General features: G+C 44.3%; 1 protein-coding gene across 1 annotated transcript in view; it reads right to left on the bottom strand.

Annotated features, from left to right (window-relative positions):
• CAMK1D (calcium/calmodulin dependent protein kinase ID) overlaps positions 1–27838 on the bottom strand; it is a 1511583-nt gene that overhangs the window by 1286573 nt on the left and 197172 nt on the right. The window lies entirely within an intron of this gene.

The raw sequence follows: 27838 nt of genomic DNA, 5'->3' as shown, positions 1-27838 counted from the left end.
TTTTTGTGAAAACAAGGAAACGTCAAAGTTTATTCTGCAGTTCTGCCAACCTTTTTTGTTGGCTACATCTTGAGCATTGATAATTGTCAATAATTGAAATGGAGTGGTGTGCATAGTTGTATAGCATTGCTTAAAAATGCATTCAGAACTTCTCTTCGATCACATGTCGCTAGAGTTGCTGTGGACATTACGGGCGATTGAGGAACCAGCTACCAAGTACAAATAGGAAACTAAAGCTTTGTGGTGTCATGGCAGCTAAAGTGTTTAGAATGGAAAGTCAACAACTAAAGACTGAAGACCTCACAATCTGCCATCACTCACAGAATTGCATGTGTGCTCTCGATAAGGACAACGTCTTTGCATAACTGATGAAAGAAGATCTTAAAAAGCCATTTAAAGCTGGACAAATGCAATGTAATCACCTAAAAGGTTCGAATTCAAAAGGTAAATCTTTTACTCACAGTTATGACAAGCAGCTGATTCATACTCTGTAAATAGCTGGGAAACCAAAAAATGTGAGCAAACTGCAAATTCAATTCTATAGATACAGGTAAACAGAAAAGTGTAACGTTATGTGTGTTCAATGATATCAATATTCTGCAGGGTCTCCAGTAACAATGGTTGATCATCAAAACTTTTTGATGATACATTGCTTTGAATGTCTGTTTATTCAATAGTTAAGGCTTCACATCTCTTGGCAGTGAGTTTTTCTTACTCATGCACTGGTCCAATTCACACCCAGCCTGAATTAATTTGAGTTAATCCTCTCACCAGTCTATAAATCAGGAAAACAACAGCAGTTTTTAGATCTCGCTTTTGATAGACAGAACTATTGTGTGCAATGCCAATAATTGAAGTGTTTTTTGTTTCAGCCCATTGTTTGTCATTGGCTGTCTTTCTTGTCTTTTTTAAAAAAAAAGTTTTTATTGAAATATTTGACATTCCACATCATAACAAAATAATACAGAATGAATGATAAGGCTTGATACTCTAACATAGCACATATAATGAAACTATAAATAAATAATAATACAGGCATAAAATCAAGATAAGCGAAAACTTACTTTCTTAATCTACTGACACACGTATCCATTGATCAAAATATGATTCCCATATTTTTGAAAATGTTCTCAACCCCCCAATCCTTTGTGCATATACATATTAACTTATCCTGACTCGTTTAATTTTTTTGAAACCACTCATCTATAGTGGGAACCGTTTCCGACCTTCAATACTGAAGTTACAATGATCTTGCCACTGCAATTACGATGTAAACAAGCTTAGCTGACGATTCAGACAATTTAAGTTCTGGGTCAAAACCATATAATATTAAGTTAACATAGCAAGGAACAATGATCTTTAAATAAATTTGAAGCAAAGCAAAAATTTCCTGCCAGAATATCCTAATTATAGAACAATGAACCATTATATGTGACCAGTTAGCAAGACCTTGTTGTCTACATCTAAAACAAATAGATGGAGTGTTAGGATACAGTTTGGAAATTACTGCTGGAGTACGATATAAGAGCCATTTACTAAAGAAAAACATTCTTCGCCAATTGGCGCCTCTCAAAACACTGAAATTAAATTTATTAATGGTTTTCCAAGTATTAGAAGTCAACTCAGAATTTTCGTGTTTCTGCCATTTCCTAATTGCTTTAGCAGTTAGGTCTCCTTCCCTACTTTGCGCTAAGCAGCGTCTCCATTCACCGGGGCTCTTAGAGCATGAAGACACAAAAAGGTCGTTAGTCAGATGAGAAGATTGACTAATTTGTACTAGATCAATTTGTCCCAGGGATTTATAAATCAATTTATACGATCCCATCAAGAGAAAATTCTCTTGGATTAAATTTGCCATCTCATTCAAAGTAATCCATGATCCATTTTTCACAAAATTTAACAAAGTTAAAAACCCAGCTCTACCCCAGTTAGCAACAGTTTCAGACCCAATTTTGAAACCTATGAACGAAAAAACGCTACTTAAGGAAGTTGTTAAATTCAGGAGAGAAAGTGAATATCTTTTAAGCATGGCGCCACATTTAAAAAAAAACAGATTAGGACCTTATAACGCACAAATTTGGGTGATTTGAGAACCTGTCTTTCTTGTCAGTTCAATATTCTTATTCAATGGCTTTCCTAGCTCTTTGTGTATTTCAGTTAGCGGCATCGCTGCTTGCCTCCGTTCACATGTACCATATTTGAGAAAGAGAGGCTTTAGAATCACCTTCTGATGTGTCTGCATCTTCAAATAATCTACAAGGATGTGCATGCAATCACACTTTACTCGTAACCCACAAGTGTATTTTCCCTGCTCATCCAACGTTGCTGCCTTCACTTTACTACTAATGTGGCATTGGTTTATACCTATTCTTAGTCTTAAAATCTCCGTTCTTAGTCTGGGATATGGTAGAGCGTCAGTATGCGGAAGCCACTCCTCATTTTGCTAGGACATTAACATGAAATGAATGGAGGATTTCCCCTGAAGATACTGCATGTCCTTTTCTCTGGCTTTATTCTTTATCAATGTGCGAAACAGGCCCTTTTTTGTTCCCCATCTGGAGCTTCTCGTTAGAGTAATCTAAACCAAGAATCTTACATAGTTTGCCCAGGTTTTCTTTGGCACTCTTGTCCCACTTCAGCTCATTGTGCAAGATCTCATTTTTACCCATTTTTTTGCCCTTCTTCTGCCTCCAGACCTTGCCAGAATCTTACTGTATCCGCATATGCTAACTAACTCCAGGAAGTTATTCCTGTGTCGATTCTGTTTGACTAGTTCATTGCTGACCTAAGTAGCAACAGCAAACTCTTCAGGCTTTTTCCCTCTTCATATTCCCAGTTCATTTTGCCACTTATAGATAGTAATTCAGCACGATAACGAAACGGCGGACGAACCATAGCCTGGTAATGAGTCAGCACAGGTCATAAAGACATGTCTCCATAATATTTGTTGAACTTTTTTAGGCCGCTTATTGATGCTAAGGTTCTCCCTTTGAGTGTCTCAACATGTTCTTTCCATTTCAGACTTTTTTCGAACCAGAATCCTAGGCAATTATACTTATTTACCATTTCTAAATGGTTAGGCCCATAATACCATGCAATTTTTACAGATTTGTCCCCAAATGCCAGCACCTTGGTCTTTTCCATGTTTATCACAAGCTTTTTCTTATTACAGCCCTCCAGAAATGTGTTCAATTTGTTTTGTAGGTCTCTTTCCGCCATATCTATTACGATCAGGTCATCTGTTTACAGGAGGCATGCTATGTGGGTACCATCTATTTTTGGGCTGAGACCCTTTGCTTCAGTTAATTTAGCTGGTAAGTCGGCGATAAACAGTGAGAAAACCAAGAGCGCAAAGACACATCTGCCTACGTAGGCGGTTCCTTATTGGAAATTTACGTGTCAATCTGCCGTCTATGTCAGCAATTACCTGAGCCCAATTTTGTGAATGCAGACCCTGTATGATAGTTAGAAGATTTGGGGGGATTTTCCTTTAAACCAGTGTTTCCCATAGACATGCCCTATCAACTGAATCGAAATTTGTGCAGAAGTCAACAAAGCAACAGAACAAATTACCCCGTTGTTCCACTGCCGTCCTTGCGCATGACCCCATGCTGAGACAGTGGTCAGTTGTTGAGTGTCCTTCCTTGAATGCCCCTTGCTCTGAGGGAACAATCCTATGGAGTTCCACCCAGTCCTTAAGGCTTTCTAGAATGATCTAAGCAAAGCCTTTTCACCCACATCAAGGAGGTCTATCAATCTAGAGTTTGGGGGATTTTTGTGTCATCTTTCTTATATATGGGTCTGATGATTGAACCCTTCAATGTTGTAGGGAACTTGCTGGTAGACAGGAATCTCTGAAAAGCTCAGTGGAAGAATTTTGACCACCAGTCCATTTTGTTTTTAATTATAATGGTGGGTAGGTTGTCTCGGCCAGCTGCTCTAGTTAGTTTCAATGCCCCTATGGTATCTTTAATATTTTGTAAGCAAAACTGCCCTTTAATCTCCTCATCTCTATCAGACCATGCTACCTTACCCTCTTCCGCGTGGCCTACCCCATACATTTGATTTATTAAATCGACCCAGGCTTCTTCTACCACTACTCATTTTAAGGAGCTGGCAGACATTTTTTGAATTTTAGTTATGATAGATTCAAGCATATTTTTCCAGCAACCCTCCTTGTAGGCCCTCTTTTCATACTATATCATTTTAAGGGGCGCTTTGTTGTCTTTAGTGTCTTCCGTGTATTCAAGGGTTCTGCAAGTATGCTTCTCCATACCTCTGTGGGTCTATTGGTAGAGCCCTGGAGTGGGTCGGGCCCGAGCACGGCATCATTGTGTTGTGCAGTCAGGGGGCGGGTTTCTCCCTAAAAAGCTCAGAGAAACAAGCACACCTGTTAAATTCCCTCATGCCCCATCATGCCTTTCAGAAAGGTGTGTAGTTCTCACCTTCACCTGATAATATGGCATCCGGCTGACCCCGCCATCTATTTTGCTTGGAAATTATTATGAAGATGTATGTTTATGAGATTTCACCTTCATCAAAACAATGCTATCATACTAGTTTTCATTCTATGATTCATGCGCAGGGTCTACACTGTCTCTTTCTCCCAATGTTCCTCAAACACAGCTACTCTTCCCTATTCAGCAGCTAACTCTATTATGCACGGCCCGTGCCGGGCGTTATACTGGGGCGGTGACGTCAGGCAGGGGAGGGTCAGGGTGGGGGGTTGTAAAATGCAGGATATGGACCATTAGAGGTAAGTACAGATAAAAATAAATAAAACTAATTTCGTTGCCCACACTGCATCACATTTGGCGATGCAGCGTGAGCAACGAAATTCGTTTTATTTATTTTTATCGGTACTTACCTCTAATGGTCCATATCCTGCATTTTACAACCCCCCATCCTGACCCTCCCCTGCCTGACGTCACCGCCCCAGTATAACGCCCGGCACGGGCCGTGCCTGAACTCTATGCTGGTGTCCGCAGCCCCTGTGGAACGCTTGAAAAAAATCATGCTACTGATTTTCTCAAAGTACGTAAGCCTTTAACATCTAATAGTTTTAGTCTGCTGTTTTTGTACAGCTTGTTAACAACCACTAGTTTGAAAATACAATAAACGTATTCAGGGTCAGAGGTCAAGGAATGTCACTTTCTATGATGCCATAAGGGTGTCTAGTGGTCCTGCTTTAAATTATTATATCTTTGATTTGGTTGAAACGACATCAACAGTATATTCTGCAATCATTAGGAAATAATAGAAGTGAACATTGATTTTGCTTTCTCCAGCAATGTGGAGGACAATAAATAACCCTTTTTGCAAGTGGCCTTTTAATTTCAATCGGACTGGGGGAAGTTAAGAATAACCAGGCGATTTAAACCCCGTATTATCAATTTGTTTGGCAATTTCTTGTTTCTGAGAAAGGAGCTTTAATTTTAACCAGCTGATAATTTTCCCCTGAATTATCAATAACCAGTTTCAATAATCCCATTGGCATTACCAGGGCTTTTATAATGAGACCCTTAGCAGTAATCTCAGGAAATGTACTACATAAGAGGCACAATGAAACCTGGTTATTATCTCTTGTTGAAAGCTGATTGTCTCCAGTGACACTCCACCACTACACAGCAAGTGTATCTAATGCTGGAACACTCAATACTTCAACCGCAATAGGCAGGCTTGCCGTTTACAAAACATAACATACGTTTACAGTGGGCTTTGGGTCAGCCTTTGCTCATTATTGGATGGCTCTGCTGTCTATCTCAATTGTCTGGTCCTGATTAAATAACTTTCCTCAATAGCCTTGTATTTGTCCTGTTCAGGAGCATTTTGGCCTCACAATGTTCTGATTGAATGAGTTGTATGCTTCCAGTACTTACCTATTTACTCTTGAGCACTCCCTGGGTTTTCTCTCTCTCTCTCTGTCTCTCTCATTTTTTCCTTTTTATGCCTCCTCTCTCATTTTGCTCCCTCCCTTTTCAAAATGCGCAATGCACTACTCTCTGTGTTATTATTATTATTTTTAGGTCTAGCCTAAGCAGCGCATGCACTGTCTTTAGACATGCTGTATTCCCTCTATGAGCTTATAACCCACCTCCAACTTCTGATTGGCTTTTGTCAGTGTCCTTTGAAAAACTTTGCTCCTAATTGGATAATTATTCCTGCTTGTTCCACCTTTTTTATTATTTGTTAACTCCCATGGATCGCCCACAGGACTTGTTAGCTTCCACTTGTGCTATTGTATGTCCTGTCTTTGGAACTTTTTTTTACATTGACACTGAGCACTTCCAGTGCGCAATGCTAAGATGCTGCACTTTTTAAGTATTTGTTCTGTGCGGCACGCCCACCTCTATTTTTATTAATTTCGAAGAGACTTTAACACTCAGCGCTGTGCCCTTTTCATGAGTGCTGTGCTTTAACTTCTTGTTTTTGTAGTATTCTTTTTGAAGAGACTTTAACGCTCAGCGTTGTGCCGTTTCACGAGCCCCGCGATGTATCTACTTGTTTTTTTGGGTCAGCACGATGCCCGCTTCATGTTTCATGATTTATTGGAATTTCAGCCCCACGGCAAGCGCGCCATATTGAAAACGACTCCCCCCAACAGCCCTGAAGGCATAATATGATAAGGGAGGTCAGCCCCCATTGTGCTGCTCTCCCCATGACTACATGCCTGGAATTGTTATGTTTTGGACTGCTGTCGCATCCAGCTGTAGCTGAGAAATTACAGTCCTTGTGTTGCCCTCCCCTTCGCTGTTGTGCTCGCCCATGTGTGCTCTTCCTTTTTATGTATTTTTGTAGGCACGACACTGTTTGTCGAGGGGACCTGTTCCGTTTTGGGCTGCTGAAGCATACATCTGTAGCTGAGGATCTGCACCGCTTGTTTAGTTTATCGTTCCAATCTTGCAGCAGTAAATTTTTTTTAATGTTACATTTGCGTGAAACTGCTGGGCTCTTCAAAAACGAGAAAAAGTTTTTTAAAAACGCAATGCAAAAGTTGAGGAGGGGGGAAAGCTGCAAGGGATTTACCGGAAGAGCAATGATGGGGGGATAAGTGGCAGATAATTAGTGAATGCCGCTGAGCCCTGGGCCGCCAACGGAAGGGTATCAGGGGCAAGGGGAGAAGTGCAGTTCTGGAGTTCCTTGCCTGAGTGCGGAACCTGCTTCTATGTTGCTTCTGATTTAGTGTCACACAAAGACTGTTCCACAGTTGGGGTGAGCCAGCATGTAACAAGCTAGACCACGGCGCTCACAGCTCTGCCTTAGCGCCTTGCATTGACCAGAGGATGGCCTGTGTGCCATACTGACAGTTATATTATATATTATATTGTATGTCCTCTTTCCTTTCTCCTTCAAATTCCTTCATTTGTTATCCCTCCATTGTCCTTCCTTCTCTCCTTTAGACCCCATTTACCCTTTTCCTTCTTCCATTCCTGGACAGCACTTTAAGGCATTAAGCACTTTACCATCACATATCACATCATGTAACAGTTCGTGAACTACAAGTGAAGAGTATTCGCCTGCAAACTACAGTGTCAGGCACCCTGTCATCTCACAGCACGGGCACGTCTGAAAGATTGGCGGATGATTGGAATACTTCGATTCTAGTCTGGCTGCTCATAAAGATGAGGCATCTTTCTTACCATCTTGTCCGCTCTACTTAAATACAAGAAATGCCGTCTTAAACCTATCGATGTGATTGTAGAGTTAGGTGACATGTTATCTTGTGTGAAGATGCCTAAATTATGGGATTAGCCTTCAATGTCTTCATATCTTTGCTGCTTCTATTAACAGCATGGTTTGGGGTTTAAGAGAATGTAGTTATATTTGATGGCAATTCGTTTGTCTTGTTATTGATTGTAAAAGAAATGTACGTACGTTTCATCTATATATTATTTGACTTTATCTTCACATATCCAAAACGAATCTTTAAAATCTGAAGCTGAATATGAGTCGGGTGAGAGGAACATTTGGGATTTGAGCCTCTAATGAACACACGTATTCAGTGTTTTACTGACTTTAACAATAATACCTCAGAACTTTCACTACGTTTATCAGTTTTCTACCCATTCACTTTTCCTTCCAATGCAATGGCCTTTTAGACCAAGTAAACACACCACAGCAACGTTGAGCATCACATATGTCATAAACATTTTTTTCATTTGGAAACTCAAATACACATCCTGGCATTTTCACTGCACAGTGCAATTATTCACATTTCTTGCGTCGTAATAGGCATTTTAAAATTGAGCAATTTCAAACAGTCAAGTAGGGAGTGGGAGGAAGTTACTTTTCAAGTGCTCAGATTTGCATCGCAGGCAAACATTTGGGGCCAGATGTACGACCAATTTTAGCATGCGCAAAGAGGTTAGCAACCCGTTTGCTCATGCTAAATTTGGAATGGCCCTGTACTAACACAATTTTGCAGGTCGCAAATGAATTGCGACTTGCAAAACAGTGTTTAGTGACTCGGTATTTGGAAGGGGCATTCCCTTCCAAATAGCGACTCTCTAACCCATGTACGAATGTTTTGCTACCCCAACTACAGCTGCAAAGCAGTCGCAAATTAATACCCTCTTCAAGAGGGTGGTAATGGAGTCGCAAATGGGAAGGGGTCCCTCGGGGACCCCTTCCCCTTTATGACAGGCTCTGAAAATATGTTTTAAGGGCAGGCAGTGGTCACAGGGACTACTACCTGCCCTTAAAAAATGAAACGAAAACGTTTCATTTTTTTTAAAAAAATGCCTCCCGTTGCATCCCGTTTTCCTTTAAGGAAAACGGGCTGCATTAAAAAAATTATAAACTGCTTTATTTAAAAGCAGTTCCAGACATGGTGGTCTGCTGAGCCCAGCAGACAACCATACCTGGGAGGGCCATTCCCAATGGGTTCGCAAATTGTGATAGGCTCATTAATATTCATGAGCCTCGCAATTTGCGACCCCATTGGGAATCGCAAACAGTGTTAAACACACTGTTGTACATCCAGTTTTGCGACTCGCAAATTGTGAGTCGCAATTGCGACGCAATTTGCGAGTCAAAAAATTGCTGTTTCTACATCTGGCCCTTGGTCTCTTGTGAAGCAAGTGACTTGTTAAAAAAACCTTACTGCCCAGCTTAGTGAGTGCCCACTGGGGTGTTTGCTTCTAATTCATAGCCGACCACCTACACCTCACAGCCCCTTGCCGACAAGTCTTAAAAAAGGAGTTGAGGAATTTATTAACATAGTCAATATGTAATGACCTAATGTAGATGACGACACAGTAACTCTATTCTGCACCACTCAACTTTACACCAATGCACTCTACGGCACTGCCCTCAGTTCCACTCTACTCTGCATCACTCCACTCTATGCTACTCTAATCTATTCTACACTGCTACACTCCCCAAAACTCCTCAACAGAACTTTACACCACTCTACTCTACACCTCAGCACCCTACCCTGCACCATTTCACTCTAACCTGCATCTCTCAACTCCACGCAAATTCACTCCACCTCATTAAAAAAGGAAAAAAAGCTATAACAAGCAAGCATTAGAACAGGCAAGAAGAAGTTGCCAGCATTGCAAGGTCAAACAAGCATTTACTATGCAATGGTCTCGGCATTATTAAAGGTAGAGCTATTGGCATTGCTCATGACCTTTTTTTTCATTTCTTTTTTAAACATAAATAAATGGTATTGTCATTTACAATGGCAATAGGTGAGCATTAGAGAGTAGTTGAGAGTATTCACAGACACAGAGGAACACACCACACAGTGGTGCTTACATCAGTAAACCCACACTGTCCAACTCCATACTGCCCAGATGCTCTTAACCACCCATGCGAGAGGCTCCAACCCATTTCCACATGCGAGGAGATTATGAAGACATAGTACTATAAAAATAGGTCAAAGATAACTCACTTTGCTTCTTAACGCTTTCTTCAACTGGTGGACTCACACTTCCTGAGTTTATGATACTGTTATTAAGTTCCTATGTTACTGTCACCAGTAGTAGAACTGCCTAATAATATTTGATCTCTTCTGCTGCAAGACTTTGTTCATAAAAACCTTTCATGATGTGTCCTGATCTGGTGCGAGGCTTTATTCACACAACTTACAACAGTCAGTGTCCTGCCTTGCTGTAGAGACCTCTCCTTTTCTCCTGTGATATTGAGTTTTGCAATTACACCTGGCACTGGTAAGAGCTGCACCTGGAATGGGAACTTTGGGGCGAATTATTTGCTAGTGTACTTGCTTTTTTCTAACTATTATTTCAGAAACGTCACGTAGTGACAGTGCATTCCAAAGCATTGATCCCACATTCTACTGAGCAGCCAATGGATTCTGTACCTTCAAGGCTTTGTATGATATGGACCTCAACCTTCAGTTACCAGATGTGCAGCTACTTATATCAGGGCCAACACTGGAACATAGTCTGTCGTGAACAGTTCCCACATGTTTAATCTCTGGGCAGTCTGTTCCCAAGACACTGGTTGCAGTGTATAGTTTTATTCCTCTGTCAGGATTTCTTCTATGCCCTGAATACCCAGTGTCTTCTGTAGCCAATATCCTGTGTGAATTCTTCAAGATGTCGTAAAGTAGGCTGGTGAAGGAGCACACAGGAAACACCCTGACAAGGAGAGAGTTTATTGAAATTAATTTGCATTTATAGCACTTACTACTCCTGGCAAAGCGCTGAAGCCTATACATTGACAGTACACATAAATGGCCCCACCGTGAGCAGGTGTAGTCAGATGTTCAGTCCTGGCACCTTTGGCTCAATGACCTTCCAAGGAAGCATTGTGACCGTATCTTCCCATGCCCTCATTGGGTACCCTGGCAAGCAAGACATCACAGCTGAAAAACCATGTTTAAGTGAAACTGGCAGTGCATGGAAACAGGGCTTAAGGATTCTGTCACTGTTAGCGAAGTTCGAATATTGTGAGGGATACGAAGGGCCCTCCTTTTCTGATGCATTGGTACCCCTTGTCCTGTGTGCCACCATCATCCTATGCTGCCTTTAGCCAGAGCATCTTGCCTTGTGCGTAGTTAATTTTGCTTTTGTCACTGGAAGCATTCATATTGCAAAGTACACCTGGCTAATAGCAGAGCAGGTGTACCTGTCCTATAAAAGCAGTGACAGCTCCAAGTACTTCAGTGGAGTTAGCAGACACCTCCTGGGCCTGGGCAGACCAGTTCCCAGATCTGAGCTGTCATCAAAGAAAGGGATTCTGGGAATTGTAGTCTTGGTGCTGTGCAAATGACTAATTTAAACAATGCACCTAGTGCAACTTGTCTACCCAATGAAAAGCTAGGACTGGACCCGCAGTTGCAGCCAGGAGACATGCTGCCGGAGGGTAACACTACACACAGGCTGGTTTGAGTACCCGGAGGCGCTGATGAACTCCCAGCTGCCTCGTGGACAGTATTGTAGGGATGGGAGCGAGAGAGAGAGAGAGAGCTAGAGATTGGGAAACGGTAATGACGAGAAAGGGAAAAGGATGCGGCCTAGAAGGTATGTGTAGAGAAAGAGAGGTGAGTTAGAGGCAGACCGGTAAAATAGTGAGGGATGTGTAGGGTGGTGTAAGGTAAAAACACCAGTGAGGTAGAGAGCAGGGCAAAATGGAACGTGGCATACACAGACATGGTAGAGAGAGTAGTGAGTGAGAGAGAGAGAGGACTGATGAACAGAAAGAGGGGGAGGGTATACAGAGAGACAGAGGTGAAGCAGAGAGACTGAGATGAGGCAGAGAAAGAGTGGTAAGGTTGATACAGGTGTAAATAGAGGGTGATCAGGTACATCATGCAGGCCCAGCGGGGCAGGGAGCCCCCACACCCCACAGGGCCCCCTCTAAACCTCAGAACTATACATATCTGGGAGACAACAGAGATGCAGAGAGAGAGAGATTGTGGAGGTAGAGACAGGGAGAGGGAATTGCACTAACAAAGGAGTACGGTAGTAAAAGCGAGGAAGTAGAGGGAAGAGCAGTAGAACGAGGATGGCAAAGCAGCGAGTGAGTGGAGAAAGGTGCAGCAAGATGTTTGAGGAAGAGGTTAGGCAGAGAGGGTAGATTGAGAGGTAAAGATGTAGGCACATAAAGTGGCAGAAATGAAGTTGTGTGAGGTAAAACATACTGAGTTCCAAGAGGCATTTTGATAGTGAGTGATGAGGAGACATAAGTGAGCTAGAGAGAGTTGAAATGGAGATGGGATAGAGATGTAGAGAGAGGTAGAGAGTGAGGTAAAGCTAGAGGGGTGAGGCTGAATATGTGAGGTGTAGTATATATAGAGAGAGAGGGGCTAAGATTATGTTTAACGTATTTTTTTTAACTACCTGCGAGCCTGAGGGTTTAGCTTGAGTAGGCTGGGCAAGCCTAGGTGCAAAGTTAACCAGCAAACGACATTCCCAATCCCATGAGTGAGACACTAAAACATAATGTCTCATGTATAGGCTTACGGGCAGGTTGCGATGTTAGTAGCAACATACCTGTAAGAAACAGGCAGGCTAAGGCAGGCGCGGCCAGCCAGGGCGTCATGGTCACTGCGAGCCAGCCACCCTCCCTCTGTCGCCATGGGCTCGTCCTCTCATCGTAGGACCGACAGCAGCCCTCCATGAGCCGTCCCACTCATCGCGTCGCCCTGTGCAGTTCAGGGCGTGTTGCACTGCTGTTGGGTACGCGGGGTCTCGCATGCCACGGGGTGCTGGGAGGCTGCGGGATACCCGGGGTGCTGCACAGCAGGAGGCAAGGATCAGGAGCCGCGCGGCAGGGGATGCAGCAAGGAAGTGTGCAGGAGTCATGTGCACTTATTGAGGAGGCTATTGGTTTGGGCAAGGGGTGTCGCGCGGCAGTGCCACGGACACACAGACACAGCTCCCTCCGTGCTTACATGCTAACAGCCCAGGAGGGCAGCGGGGCGGGCAGCTCGGTAAGACCCAGGCGGCTGCAGTCCAGCAGGTCCCCGGAGCAGGTGCAGTTCGATGGGCAGGACGCTGAGGCGGCAGGTCCGATCAGAACGAGGACCAGAGGGAGCAGCATCCTGGAGGATCCGGCGACGGGCCTCGCGCTGCGGGGCTCACAGCACGGTGGCGAGCATCGGGGGTACACAGATCAGTGCCAATGTCTAACGTGGAGAGGCAGAGAGCACGCCTGTGCCCCGATCTCAGACCTCCGGGGCACGGACCCTGCCAGCAGCAGACGGGTGATGAGGACAGCAGCGCTCTTTCTGCCATAGCTCTCGGTAGAGCCCACAACGGGCTACCGGCCAGCCGTGCTGCATGGCAGCTCCCGGGTGAACAGTGCGTCTAGCCGCTGTCCAAACGCACCCCTGCTGCACGGTCCGGAGCTTCAGCCGGTTTCCCGCTGCCTCTCGGCTCCTCCCCCCTCCCGTCAATCCGGGTCACGAGCCTCTTTCTTTCCCAAGACAAGGCTCGCTTCGCACCACAGCCTACAACGAGCCCTGCCAGGCGGGACCTGAATTACAACTAGGAGTGCATGAGGCGAGAAAGGCGCGCGCCTCGCGCTCAAACAACAACAACAACAACAACAAAAAACAAATAAAAATGGCGGCCGCAAACATCCGAAAATTTCGGATTCGGGGGCGTGTTTTTGCCGTTCTGAGTGACGGATGACGTCACAGTCAAAAGAACGCCCCCGAATCCGAAAGAGACGGGGCTTGAAAGGAGTGACGCCCCTCTCCTCCAATGGCTGGCCTCCATTTAGGAAGCCAGCCAATGGAGGAGAGAGGCGGGTTCAAGCCCCATACTCAAAATCATTAAATCTCCTCCCGGAGACTGCGCAAGTGCAGCCTTCGGTCCTCGACCTAAAAACTAGAAGACATTTTTATATTAATTCTTTTTTTTCATAGGGTCGTTCAGTTGTATATTATGTCTTTTTGGTTATATTTAAGATAACAAAAATGCTTATAACACTTTTTTATTATAACTTTGCATCATGTTGCAGAGCAGCCGCACTGCTCAACAACATAGCTTAAAAACATTGGCAAAGCCAATAGCTCTAGCTAAACCCTTACATGGTCCCAAAGGCGAGGCCTATTGGCTATGGAAATGCTTATTTTTAATGAAAGTCCGCCAGCTGCAAAGTGCTGCCGGGCCGTTTCCTTCTGTATCGCAGTTGGCACAAGCTTCTTTTTGATTTTTTTTAACATTTTAATTTAGTGTTCTGACATGGCTGTCTGACAAGTTAGAATAATAAAGTTAAAATGGCCACCTGCGTCATGATGCATGCATCATGATGCATATATAGGCATGTGTTATGACAGATGCATGCGCTTCAGTAGCCTTCCATAGTAGAAAACCCAATTCAAGATCGCCAATCATGCATGCACGTGTCTTGGTGCATGCACACACATACACTAGGAGAAAACATTGACGCAGCCAATACCTTTGCCTTTTAGAGCCACGATATACTGTCAGTCAGTGCTTGTTTGCAATAGTGCCACTGCTGAAGTAAGTTGTGCTTAAGCAAAACAGAAATGGGTGTTACAGAAATAACTAAAACACGTGACGCCATTTTCTTTAGAAGCCTGTGCTGGATATGTATGTCCTCTGGCCACCTCCAGCCCCTTCCTTGAGCCATGATATTTAGTGCTGCAGTATGCTCGCTGTGCAGGAATGGCTCCGAAGTGCGCCATTCTCTGGCTCATCTTAATGCTTCTGAAGTGTGGCACAGGGTAAACCTCGGGGCCTCGTCGTGACACGCACTCCCCTGCACATCTTCGTCGCACCCCTCTCGCGCTCAGTTAAAAGACGTGTCGCATGCCTAACACCTCTTCCCACCTAGCTGGAGTCACTGCGGCTGTTTGTTCGTGCTTGGGAGGTGAGAGTTAATGCTAGAGAAAAAAAAACGAGACAGCCTTTCCACAACACGTCTCGAGAAGAAACAAATCCCGTGGTGCTACAAAGCAGCATATACCAAGTGGGCACAAATGCAGTGGGTATTGGAATGAATTAGGTATTTATAGCGCACACACTGCGAACACATTTGCCTCTAGGTGCTTTGAGAACTAAGTCGTGTCTTGAAATGATCCACGGTATGCTTACATTTACATTTATGCACATAAATTCTGACGCATCTAATATCTGTCCTGTCCTCTTGGGTTCCTAATTGAAATAAAATGAAATTAAATGAAATGTAGGTTTTTGTAAAGAGCATGTTTGCCGTGGCGTCTCAGCCATTAACAAAAAATCTTTCGTGCTCGTTTGTGATAGCAAGACAGAGACAAGTAAGACGGAAGTGTTACATGGATGTACTCCTTTGAGTTCACACAACAAACAGGGGAGTGCAAAAACCGCCCTCTGTAGTGCTGGTGTACACAAAGTGCTACAGTAAAAGTGCACTGAAGGTTCTCCTTACTGCCAAGTTTAATGGCATGCGTGAAAACAAGGCCAAGTTCAAGCGGCGCTGCACCTTTACTTTTAAATGTCAGCACTAGTCGTTGAGATGTACCCATAGACATGTAAATTTACGTATACACAAATATTGCAGGTTGGCACAAGGTCGTAGCAGTGGAACAAATGCAAAAAGAACAATTACTGGACAGAATGCTGCACAATGTCAAACATTCACCATAGTACAGAGACCTGGCATTAAAAAATCCATCGTTTTTTTGCTCCCCTTGCCATTCCAGTTTGAACCCAGCCATATGCAAATCAGTCTTGACCCTGTTCCTCATGAGAATAGTTCAGCCTGAACTGCCAAGCCATGTCCTTCCCGGAACTGGAAACAAGCATACTGTCACAAAATCATGTCAATATCATATTATAACACTCAAAACCTTTGTCTAATTTCGGTAAAGAACTTCATTACAAATGCATCAATAAAACAATTCATTTACATTAATTAATTTACGAAAAGCACCTTTAGCCTCCAAATATACCACCAGAGCATTCAATGTAGTCAATTATATTGCCCCCATCTGCCGATCACACAGTGTAATTTGCCTTTTGCAGAATGTGTTGAACAAATTGCTTAATTGCAAAAAACGTCATACACACTTCATGCATTTGATGTGCCCCTCCAAAAGTGCACGGCCATGCGTGCAATGTGTGGCATACAACATGGTGCATGCCACATCATGCATGAACCTGCGTTAGGCGCTGTCACGTCGGCGGTATACTGTTTAGGCTCTCATATGAGCCTAACATTCCCACCGCCATGACTCCGCCACCACTACGTCTTCCCGCCTTGGATTCAACTTAGAGTTGGCGTGCGAGATCACCACAGGCTTGACTGTCTTCCTGAGACCGCCACAGTGGCAGTCCTACAGGAAGACCACCAAACTCGCAATCGGGTCCTAAATGTTGTGATTAACATGTAATCACATTGTCTGGATTTCAGAATGCATGCACCAGTTACCATTCATCTCTAATAAATGCTTTTGGTCCAATCTACAATGGAGAACTCTCATAGACATCTATGTTCTAGTGCATCTCCATCAATTAAACCCGGATCTGTGACTGGGGGTGAGTGGTTGAAAAGTTTCAGCACTCCGTACATCATCTTGTTGTGTTTGCTATGTATGCCCTAAGAGGTCAAGGGTATGCCCAGACGGGGGCCACCAGCTCGCTGTGCCACTGGATTCAAGCTAGCCTGGCTGGTAAGGGGTAATACCCCGAACTGGTCCTAGGATGCTTGTTTCTGGGTCTGGGGAGGACCTGGCCTGGCAGTTCGAACTGGACTGTTCCCTTGAAGAACAGGGTCAAGACTGATTTGCATATGGCTGGGTCCAAACTGGGGTGGTATAGTGAGCAAAAGAATGATGGATTAAACCGAGATCTGTGAGGGGGGCTGGGCGGTTGAAAAGTTTCAGCACTCCGTCCATCATTTAGTTGTGTTTGCTCAATTAAACTCAAGCAGAAACTGATGTCCAGCAACTATTTGAGGCTTTATTTGACCGAGAATCTTATTTTCAACAACAGCAACACGTAGCCACAAATTGAAACCTGGCTCTTTAAATTCACCACCTTCACCCATTGGCTGCCAGTGAATCCAATGTAACTTGCATTTACCCTTGACATTGACTTCTCATTAAAGAACAGATCACTAAAAGACCAAGACAACCTTTTCTTTTAGAAGCAATCTGGATGGAGGCTACCCCTGCTCCAGGGTCTCCCAGGCGTCACAGTAATGACCTTGGAAGGCAACCTTCTTTTTGCAGATTGATTTATCAAAGACCTGCAACCGTTCATCCACATCCCCCCTACCACGAAGAAATAACAATGGCTCCATGTAAAAGCCCACATCATCTTCAAGACCAGCTGCATCACTTACAAAGCCATTAGGAACTGCCCTACATAGCTGGTCAGGAAAATAACTAGATCATATGGACAGTGTCACATGACAACCCGGACAACTTCAGACTAGAAAGAAGGAAATTCAACAAGGAAAAGATCAGACGACAAGCCTTCTCCAGTCCCCAGAATCGGAAATATTCTAGTGACCATCAGAACTGCCCGATCTCTCCATCAACATAGCAAGGACCTGAGGCGTTACCGCTCTAGTGAATGTAGCATCCCCACACCAAGGATCTCTCTAGCTATGCATATTTACCTCCTTGCAAGTGAACCAGAATCGTATCTAGAACTCTCAATCGCATTCAGTGCTGTCTTGGTTTCTACTTGGTTCATGTTCTACAAAGTGTTCAGCCGCGGCCCGTGCAGGTAAGAGCGGTGGGGCAGTGAGGCCCGTGGGGGGGGGCAGAGGGGGTTCGACAAACCCCCTCTGCCCCCCACCAGGCTCCACTGCTCTTACCTGCACAGGCCACCGCTGAAAGTGTTATACATATATACTCACAAATGCTTTATAAAGGCTGACCATTTTTTAAATGTATGAATGTATCATCCATTTTTACAGTTCTGTCCAATACAAAGATGTGTGCCTGACTACACCTGAGGTTCAGTTTATGACCTATTATTAGTCAGATCTGAGGCAATCGCCATACAGAATAAACAAGGTACACATGTTGTTGTAACTGCACGGCTACACAGCTCATGGATATATTTTCAATATATTTTAAGACAACTGTTTTCCCCGCTTCTTTTTGTTCATTCTACCACGTACAATTAATTGTGTGAGGGACAGGCAAATGATGTGCTAGAGGTAAAGGTACATTTCTTGCAAGCTTCTGTCTCCTGGCCAAAGTCTGTTCTCGTCCTGGCAGCCCCTACACCTCGAGTCTTCCGCAGGACGCAGGTGCATTCACAGAATAATTGGTACCTTGTTAAATATAACAAGCAGTCTTATACTGGCAGTGAGTCAACATCATTTTGGAATCTTATTTGGCTAAAAAGCTGCTTGATATGTGAAAATGAATATACTCATGGCTTCGGCTCCAGCACGTCTTTGGGACACAGTTATTATTCCCATTGCTGGTTGCCAGGGCACCCCTTTCTTCTGGTACTGTCTCATCACATGGCACTGCACATTTCAGTGGTAAAAGTGAACACTATGCATCGCGTGACATCCACAATCATCTGCCCCTACTAAAGAGAAGCAAGAGACGACCCGCCAGGGCCTGCTGTGAAATGAAGCGTCAGTTCCTCTCTAACAGGTGTATTCTTGGGGTGGTTTCTTTGTGGCTTGGAAGTCAACGCGTGCGGCCAGCAGCAGTGAGGTGCGCCCTGGGTGACTCAGGGAAGCTCTGCCTCACTCAATCACACGCTACAGAATCCCAAAGTTCTCTGAATATGTAAATAAAATGGAAAATTCTGAATAAAAAATCAGTTGATCGAAACGGTAATTCAGGGATAAACTCTGAGGCAATGTTGAGGACCTGAGAAAATGGCCTCAGCCGTAGGAGTTGGGGCCCTCAATCATAACATGAGATATTCTGCTCTCTAACCAACCACTGATAAAATGAACAGTTAGATGTACCGGGCTCTGTGTTGGCACATGCAGTGGCTAACATGATGTTCTTGTCTTGCTACTTTCTTTTACATGGCGCAGCTTACGTCTCATGGGGCCCAGGACCGGAAAACAAGTCTGGACAGTTTATTGGCTCAGCGGAAGTTTGATGGTATCTTTTTGGAAGTAAGGGTAATCCTCAAGCCCTGATACAAGTGTTGTAGTTGTGTCATTTTGAACCATGAATGGATCAGATTTTGAGAAACACTTGATGTCATTTTAAAGTCCAATCGCATGTAAGACAATCAGTTAGGGATTCATTGTGCCAATGACAACGCGAATGGGTTGAGTCCTACTCTTGCTCATACCCTTGCCTGCTAATGTTCCTTTCACAAGCAGAGCTAGAGGTGGGAGGGATTGGAGTGTGTGTAAGAGTGGATAACGGAAGGAGGTATGTATGGAGGCGAATGCATGTAGAACAGACCCTAGGAATTGATGCTCTGCTTGGACTCTACTGGTGTTTCCAACAGACCAGAGACTTGGAGGAGGTGGGCTTTCATCATCCAACCCAACAGAGATAAAGCTCAGAGAGGACCCGAGCGGGTAATGTAAAGCTAGAGGTAGCTGCACTCATTCTCTTTGCTGTGCTGCTTTCTGCCTCATAGTTGTGCACAAATTAATGTAGCCCTCCTCCTTCTATGGTAGGCGGACCATGGAGCGCTGTCTTCTGAAAGACACAGTATGGAGCCCTGGGCTAGAATGGTTTATATGTTTTTGCGAATAGGACCCCCAAGCATAAGACACTTGACATATTGATTACTGATTGAGGCTGCTGCGTTCGCTATGAGAGTTTGCTATGCTCTCCGTGCTGACGGCTGCCTTGGCAACACTGTGTCATGAGCACAATCCTTCAAGTGAAAGATGTATGGCCCACACCTTTGTCCACAAGTACATCCATGGGGCACACAGGTATTACTGTGCCCAACATTGGGGTTGAGGCATTTTACTCCTGATGTCCTGGGGCCTGACCTACTATGGATCCTGAGTAACTGGGACAAGTACCACTTCAGCACTTGACTCTCAGTGGCAGCACCGGTCGAGCAGTCCAAGGCTCATTGGGGGAGGAGGGGCAGACACTGGGGCGGGTAAAAACAGGGTCACAACTCAAAATATGTTCAGCAATAAATGACTCTTCAGTCAAATACTTGCTTTTATGGAAAAAAAGGTGTATTTATATATGGACACAAAGTAAAATAAAGCATTCACAAACAATACGCACAGTCCCCTGAGGTCAAGCCTCTACTGTTTTAACAGGTGGGTTCCTGAGACCCACTCCCCTCTCGCTAGCGATAGTGGTGATTCTCCATTCACTACAGGCAACATTTAGGTTAAGCCCCACTAGTAGTCTAAGTCTCAGCTGTCCCACTCTGACTCTTATTAAAGTCAAAATTATTCCAGGACCAAAGTATTATATGGCAGGCAAGTTCCCCGGGCCGTCTGCCCTGTAAATCAGTCTCACCCGCATCACAGGATCTGAATAACCGGAGTCTCTGAGAACACCCCCATTGCGGGCACTAAAGGTGCAGGGCTCTCTCCAGTAAGTTCTTCACACGTGGCTTGGAAGTGTCGGCAGTGGGTGTCCTCAAGTTCCTCACATGCGGCTCTATGGAGGCAGCGACCGAGGGTCCGCAATGCTCCTTAGATGCCAGAATGTGGTGAGGGGGGTGTGTGATGTTCCTGGTGCTGGCCCCCAGTTTAGGGCGTGGTCCCGCTCTGGTCTCCACTGTGGTCTCCCCCTCCTCATGACAGCATTCTTGGCCAAACCACATTGTTTGCCTAATCACCATCCAAACTCTGTACATGGGCTATGGCCCAATTGGCACAGCAGCAATCTTCACTGGGTCCCCGGGCATATGGCGTCGCTGACTTCACTCTGCATAAGACTATGGCCCAATTGGCACAGCATCAATCTTCACAGTGGCCCGAGCCTGGCATGCAGGGTTGTCAACTTTGCTCCACACACGGCCAATGACTAGATTGGTGCAGCTGCGTACATGGCTCACTTCATGGTGGCCCTCCTCTGGCACCCAGGAGGGAAAGAGCCGTCATCACACACCTTGCTACAGGGATCCAATAGCTAGGATCCTTCAATGGACCACGCTCCCAACAAACCTCTCCTCTTCCTCAAAGAGCACACTGGTCGTGGCAGGCTCTTGTGCTCCAGGCTTCAGGGGCAGGTGGCCTTGAATTCCCTTGATGATGTCCTCTCACCCTGCTGGGAGACTGGCAGGTTTTGGCTCCAATGCTGGTCACAGACAATAGTCCTGCAGAGCTTCTCCTCAGAGAGCCCATCTGGCTGCTTGACAGTTGACAAATTTTGGGGGCCTCAAGCTCTTCTTCTTGTAATCCAATTCCAGACACCAAATGTGGTTTAGAGTCTGAGTCTTTGAAGTTTATGTTGAGGGGTCTGCTTCCTTTTGAAGTGCCCTCTCCTCTCCCCTGCCCTTCCTCCAGAAAGCAGTCTGTCATAGCATAACTCCAGCCAGACCACAACACAAGGAGTGACTAGAGGTATACACCTGGATGTCAGCCACAGTGATATGTGTATCAAAAGGTTATCCCCAGGCCTCAGCCCTACTCTTTATGATTCTCTTATCAGCCCCATCTCCTTCCCAAGATGTGCTCAGGCCCCTTCCCAGTGAACTCTCTCTGAATCAAAGAGCACCCTTCGAAGTGGACGGAAGAGCCTGGCTCTACCTTCCTGCATTGTGTTGCACACAGCTCACAGGAATGCAGTAATCCACAAATCTGTCTGGGGGGATTCCTCTACCTTCTCATGTTTACCATGCAGTTCTAGGTCCCCCAAAATGGGACCCAGAACCTTCCATGTATTGTACCTTTTACAGGCCCACCTACACCAAGGACACGTGCATATAACTCACACGTACCGCAGCACTGCATTATCCGAGTATTGTACCATTCACAGGTTTACATACACCCAGCAAATGTTTAACATACATGCACTGCACAGCACTACACACCAAGCCGATGTAGGCCAAGGGTGAATTAAGCACACAGCAGGTGAACTATAAGTAAGTGAGTCTGTAGGCCTCACACCAGTGACACAGATAAAAAGGTCTGTTCACTCCTACTGATCTCTACACTGTATGCTGCCACTGAACTGCTTGTGCTGCTTAACGTCTGCCAAAGGCAGTAGCCTTATACCGCTATGAGGGTAGCTCTTTGGACACCCCTGCCGGTCAAAAAAGGTGGCAATCCATGACACAGGTCTATGTCATGGTGCACACGAATAAACCATGTTTGCCCTTGACAGCAAAAAAATCAACATCAGGGATCCATACATCATTACAGTTGGAGTAGTTACAGCGGAAATGGGGGGCGGACACTTCCATCACCATCCTGACAGGATGCAATATGCTTGAAGAATTAGTAAAACATCAAGTGAGGCACCAAGAAATTCATACAATATTCCAAGAGTCTTCCAGAGATAGAAATAGAACTTCAGATATAACCATGCTCACCTTTGAGCAAGGTGGGAGTAGGGGAAGAAGGAGCACCATCAATCAACCTTGGGTTAAGCAGAGGAAACAAATATACCCCGTGCATGGGCAACATGGGGGGGATTTACATACAGTGCCAGCCATTAGGCAAAGCAGGGGTTAGAAAAAAGGTGTAATACCAATCCTTGGGCAAGGTGGAGGGTAAAAGGCAGCACAAGCAAACTCACACAGCTGGCAAATGCAGGTGGTAACGCACACCACCCTGTTGACACAGCAATGTTGTGGGGAAACACACACATGACCCTTCCAGCCCCAAGGTAAATTTGTGAGGGTCACATTATCAAAGAACTACTTGTCGCTACCCCTGTTGTAAAATTGTATGAAGAAAATATCATCTGGCATAAATATTGTGTTTTAAATATTGTTTCCAAAAATAGAAAATGTAGATTTTCTAATAGTAAATTCAATGGGGCAATATATTTGAAATCGATTGGGGGCAATTTTTTTGTCAGACTATATTTTGTCCATGTATTTCTGGTAACAAATGAATGCCAGAATGTTGCGATTCTGCATTTTGACAAGGCAGGTGAGGCCTAGTGAACCTTTCCCGGGCCCATAGGCAATGTCGGGATGGATGATAAAGAACCCCTGTCCATGTGCAAGGTATGGGGGAGACAACTATTCCCTAACTCTTTTCTTTAATGGCCCTCCCCGTGATTGGGTAACGTCTATATACGATCCCGAGCAAGAGACTATTTAGCCCAATACCAGAAACAACATTTTTACATTAAAAAATGGCAGACTAAGGTGTAAAACATTCAGGGGCAGATTTACTAGCCCCTTGCGCCACTTTTGCGTCACTTTTAACATGGCAAAAGTGACGCAAAGTGGCGCAAGGGGCGTGTAAATAAGCCCCAGGCCAGAGACTTTAATTTTCTCAAATGTTGGATACCCTCTTAGAAGGAAATAATCCTGTATATTTGTACAACGTTTCAAAATATGTATGCATGTACTACAAAAACACTCACAAAATTAACTACTCGCTAAAATGATTCCTACACAAAATGCAAGAATTCACAATTCATTAATTGGCCTAACCGCACAAGAGAGTCCCTAGCGACTAAAACACACACCTGAAACGTACAGTTCCCAAAGAAGCCTTAAATGCTTAAACCTCCTCAAACATAGAAAGCGAGTGGCAGCACACACAGGGCAAGTCATTAACGCGCTCTCTCGGAACCTGTCTTATGCCATTAACATAAGCTGTTGTAAGGTGAACAGAGCAGCGGGAGAGCGACAGCGCAGAACTAAATATAGTAAAGAGGAGCTAAAAAGGAGCGTCCGTTTCACGTTCAGAGATAAAACCATGACAAGACAAGACAAATCACGTGTGACGGAAATAAAGCATGCCGAGATTCCTGATGGAGTAATTCGCCTGAACCGTTCCATTACCCACACCCTCGTGAATGGCGTCGGTTTTAGGCTTGGAGAGGCTGGCGGGAAATGCTTGGACGTGGTTTTAAATCTATCGGCCAGTGAGGGATTGCTTGGTCCCGAAACAGCTGTTTTTTCTTCTTCTAATGCGTGTCTGATCCCCGTTGAGCGCATCATGTGTAACACGCGCGAGCATGGCGTTCCGGAAAGAGCTTTAGGCTGAGGTAATGATGGAACAGGTCAGCCGCGGATATTCAGGGCCGTTAAGGAGAGATCCCTGTAACACGGAGGCGGCTTTGGCAGCACCCCAGTTTCCTAAGCAAGGGAACACAAGCAAGCACACAGAAAGGGTGACCTGTCCGTGAAACACCCTAAAACAGTGGTTCCCAAACTTTTGACTCCTGAGGACCCCCATTGAGTCACCACTGGAAGCCGGGGACCCCCAAGCAATTTGTATGGGTTACATTTCAAACATTAAAACAGTAATTCGAAAAAAATACACACGTGTGCACACAAAACAAGTACTCGAAGTACCAACCCCTAGATTTATCATTGTCCCGTTTTGCGAGTCCTTAATAGCGATTATTAAGGGATCGCTATTAAAGACTCGCAAAACGGGATTCATGTAGAAATCGCAAAATAAATTGCGATTCCTACAGCTTCCTTATTTGCGATTAGAAAATTGCTAATCGCAAATAAGGAATATCGCAAATAAGGAATAACTCCCCATTCATTCCTATGGGCCTAAAGGCCCATAGGAATGAATGGGGAGTCAATCCTTATTTGCGATTAGCAATTTGCTAATCGCAAATAAGGATGCGATTTCAAGGGTGCCAGGGGTGTCCAAAGGACACCCTGTAGCACCCCTGAAATGGAAATGTAGCCTGATGTTGCGCACACACATGTCCAAAGGACATGTGTGTGTGTAACATACCACTTAGAGAAATGCACTAAAGTGCATTTTTCTAAGTTTTCGCTATTTACCACGAAGTCAGACTTCGCGGTAAATAGCGGCCAAAAATTGCGAATTCGCAATTCTTAAATGGTTCATGAATTGCATTTAAGGAATCTCAAATAGAGATTCCTTAAATGCAATTCCTCGCAATATAGCGATTTCGCATTTTGCGATTTTTGCCTTTGGGATGATGAATCCCAAATGCAAAAATTGCGCTCGCAAAGGGCCAGATTCTCAGAATCTGGCCCTTTGCGAGCCCATTTTCCCTTGATGAATCTGGCTGTAAGGATTTTGGGGCCAGATGTACGACCATTTCCTTTAGCGCCTCGCAATTAGCGACACATTGCGAGTGGCTTTTAAATAAAGCAGTTTTAAAAAAAAATGCAGCCTGTTTACCATGCATTTAAAAAAAAAAAAAAGAAAACGTTTTCGTTTCATTTTCTAAGGGCAGGCAGAGGTCCCTGGGACCACTGCCTGACCTTAAAAAATAATTTTGCATGAATTTGCAAAGGTCCCCTGGGAACCCCTTCCCATTTGCGAATGCAGTACCATCTACTTGAAGTAGGTGGTAATTGTGACTGTTTTGCGACCGCAAAACATTTGTACATGGTTTTGAGACTCGCTATTTGGAAGGGAATGCCCCTTCCAAATAGCAGGTTGCAAAACCTATTTAGAGAGTCGCAAACAAATTGTGACTCGCGAAATAGGCTATGTACATGGCCCAATAGGTTTTTGCATGCGCAAATGGGTTCGCAAACCTGTTTGCGCATATAAAAACAGGTCGTACATCTGGCCCTTAGTATTTTATATTGAAGTAATAGCCCCTCTGTCACAATTATTTCATTTGTTTTGTAGCATCTCTCATACCATTGTAGGATGTCAGAGCACTTTACATCACACACATATAGAGACATTGAATCATACATGTAAATCAGTGTGTATACAAAATATTTAAAGAATGCTTGGTCTGGAAAAACACAAACTCAGGATTCAGAGCATAACACAGTGGCTAGCATTGACTTTAACATTAAAAATGTATTTCCACCCAAATATATCTTTTTAGCAGCATCAGTATAATGAATAACTGGGACAAGACAAAATATAAGTTACTAACTGGTACCATGCAGTTTGCAAGCAGCTCTGATGACAGTTTAAAGGTCCCTCTGCTAGATTACGATTGTCACTTATGAAGTGCACAGTAATAAAGGAATCTCTGTGACAAAAGTAGTAACCACGAACCTAGGTGCATCAAATGCTGCTTTTTAAGATGCATGTTACACGTTCTTTGCAGTAGGCACAATAACCCTCTGTGCTACATTAGTTAAATCAAAGCTGCCACTGAACAAAACTCTCCTCTCCAGCAGGTACATTAACCACTGGCATTCTCTTGACACTTTTATTGTTGCTGGAAAGCTGCTAATTATACAAGAAATGTTTCTGTGCTTTTAAAACTGTGGCCTACGGACCCCCTGGGAATGTGTCACGGACCCCTGGGGGTCCGCGGACCACAGTTTGGGAAACACTGCCCTAAAACACACCTCAGAGCTTCAGAGATCTCACGTCTTCTCAACGCGCTTTATTAAATGACAAGACACTCACAAAATGTTTTAAAACTTGTCAGTGAGGCCTACATGGCCAAGGTCTCATGAGACAAGTTAGAAAATTAAAATGTATAGCACGCCATCTTTTATACTTAAAACAAGAGGCAGGATGTTGTGCTTCGTATACCAAACTCTTTTGTGATTGCAAAGTCATTGAATTGCAAAAAAAGCACGTTTTGTACTATATGAGTGTTTTTCTACATACTCGAGTAAGAACAGTAATTCCAACTTGTACAAAGGATGTTGTGCCCCATTAGAAATCACAAATAGGAGAGAACAAGAAAGGGGCACCCAACTCCACTTTTGGGGAAGATATAGAATGTATCAAAAATTTCGGATGCAAAACGCTGATCATATACTGGCATCTCAAATGAAAGTAGTATCTGATTCAGGTAGGTTGAAGTCGTCCCACAGGGCATCGTGTTGGGGCTGTCGGGAAAGCATGCTCCCCCCTATGTCATCCTACATGGCAATCAATGTCCTAAAAGCCACACCTGGGCCCATAACTTTAATGAACAACGGCTGCTATAAATATTATTTCCAATTTCAGATACCAAATGCATGGATGTTGGCCTGCTTTCTCTCGAAGGCCACCATCAATGCACTTGAAGTCATTCACGGGGGGGGGGGGGGACTGAGACCTAACTAAATAATTCATAAGGAGGTAATTTGGGGACCCTCTCTGAATGAACATTTAACAACCCAACCTATTAGTACATAGGTTGCATCACAAAATGTCAGGAAGGTCTCAAAATGTTGTTGCAAAATTCCCCCAGTTTACGGCCTGCCTGTAGATACTGAGACCCTTACGTATAGCCTGAAATAAATGAGAACTACGAAGAAAATGTTTCCATCATGTTTCTTTGCATATATTTTAAAGGTTTGTTTTTTGATAGATTGGTCAAGGCATACATCAGGTGATGTGTGTTTTTTCCAAGAGATTGCATCCAACTCAAGTTTAACCAAGGTGGTTTCCATGCATGACCCGGTGCCATAGAACAACGAGCTGCAAGTTCCAGTGCTTGAAGGCCCTTCGCATTCTTCTCAGAATGATCTTGTTACTGTAGTAAAACAATATCATTAACCACATCGACGCTCATGACGAGCTGAGCTCGTCATGAACCGCGGGTTTTTAAAAAATTCAGCGCACAGCGGGAAAATGCGCCGCACCGATGCGGCTAATACTGTCTTGTAAACATGTTTTTAAACAATACATGCGCCATTATTTAGAACGAGTCTAGTCAAATCTAAGGGGTATTTTTTATAGTATATCTTCACTCAGGGCTTCATCCCCAAATACCCCATTACTCTCCCGCTATCCCCTTCACTGACGTTATCAACATCAAGGGAAAGAGTAACTCAGGATACAGTTGAATAACATGGGGACCCTGTTTGTCCACTCAGAAAGGAGGAATTACCTTGGGAATTGGGAATACTATACCCTATTCCCCCAGAAATTCAACTTTGTTTCCTAGAGTTTCTCTCCT

Source organism: Lissotriton helveticus, chromosome 1_1, assembly GCF_964261635.1.
Source record: "Lissotriton helveticus chromosome 1_1, aLisHel1.1, whole genome shotgun sequence".
Lineage (NCBI taxonomy): Eukaryota > Metazoa > Chordata > Amphibia > Caudata > Salamandridae > Lissotriton > Lissotriton helveticus.
The sequence above is the reverse complement of the archived record's forward strand: the minus strand, read 5'-3'. Positions and strand labels throughout refer to the sequence as shown.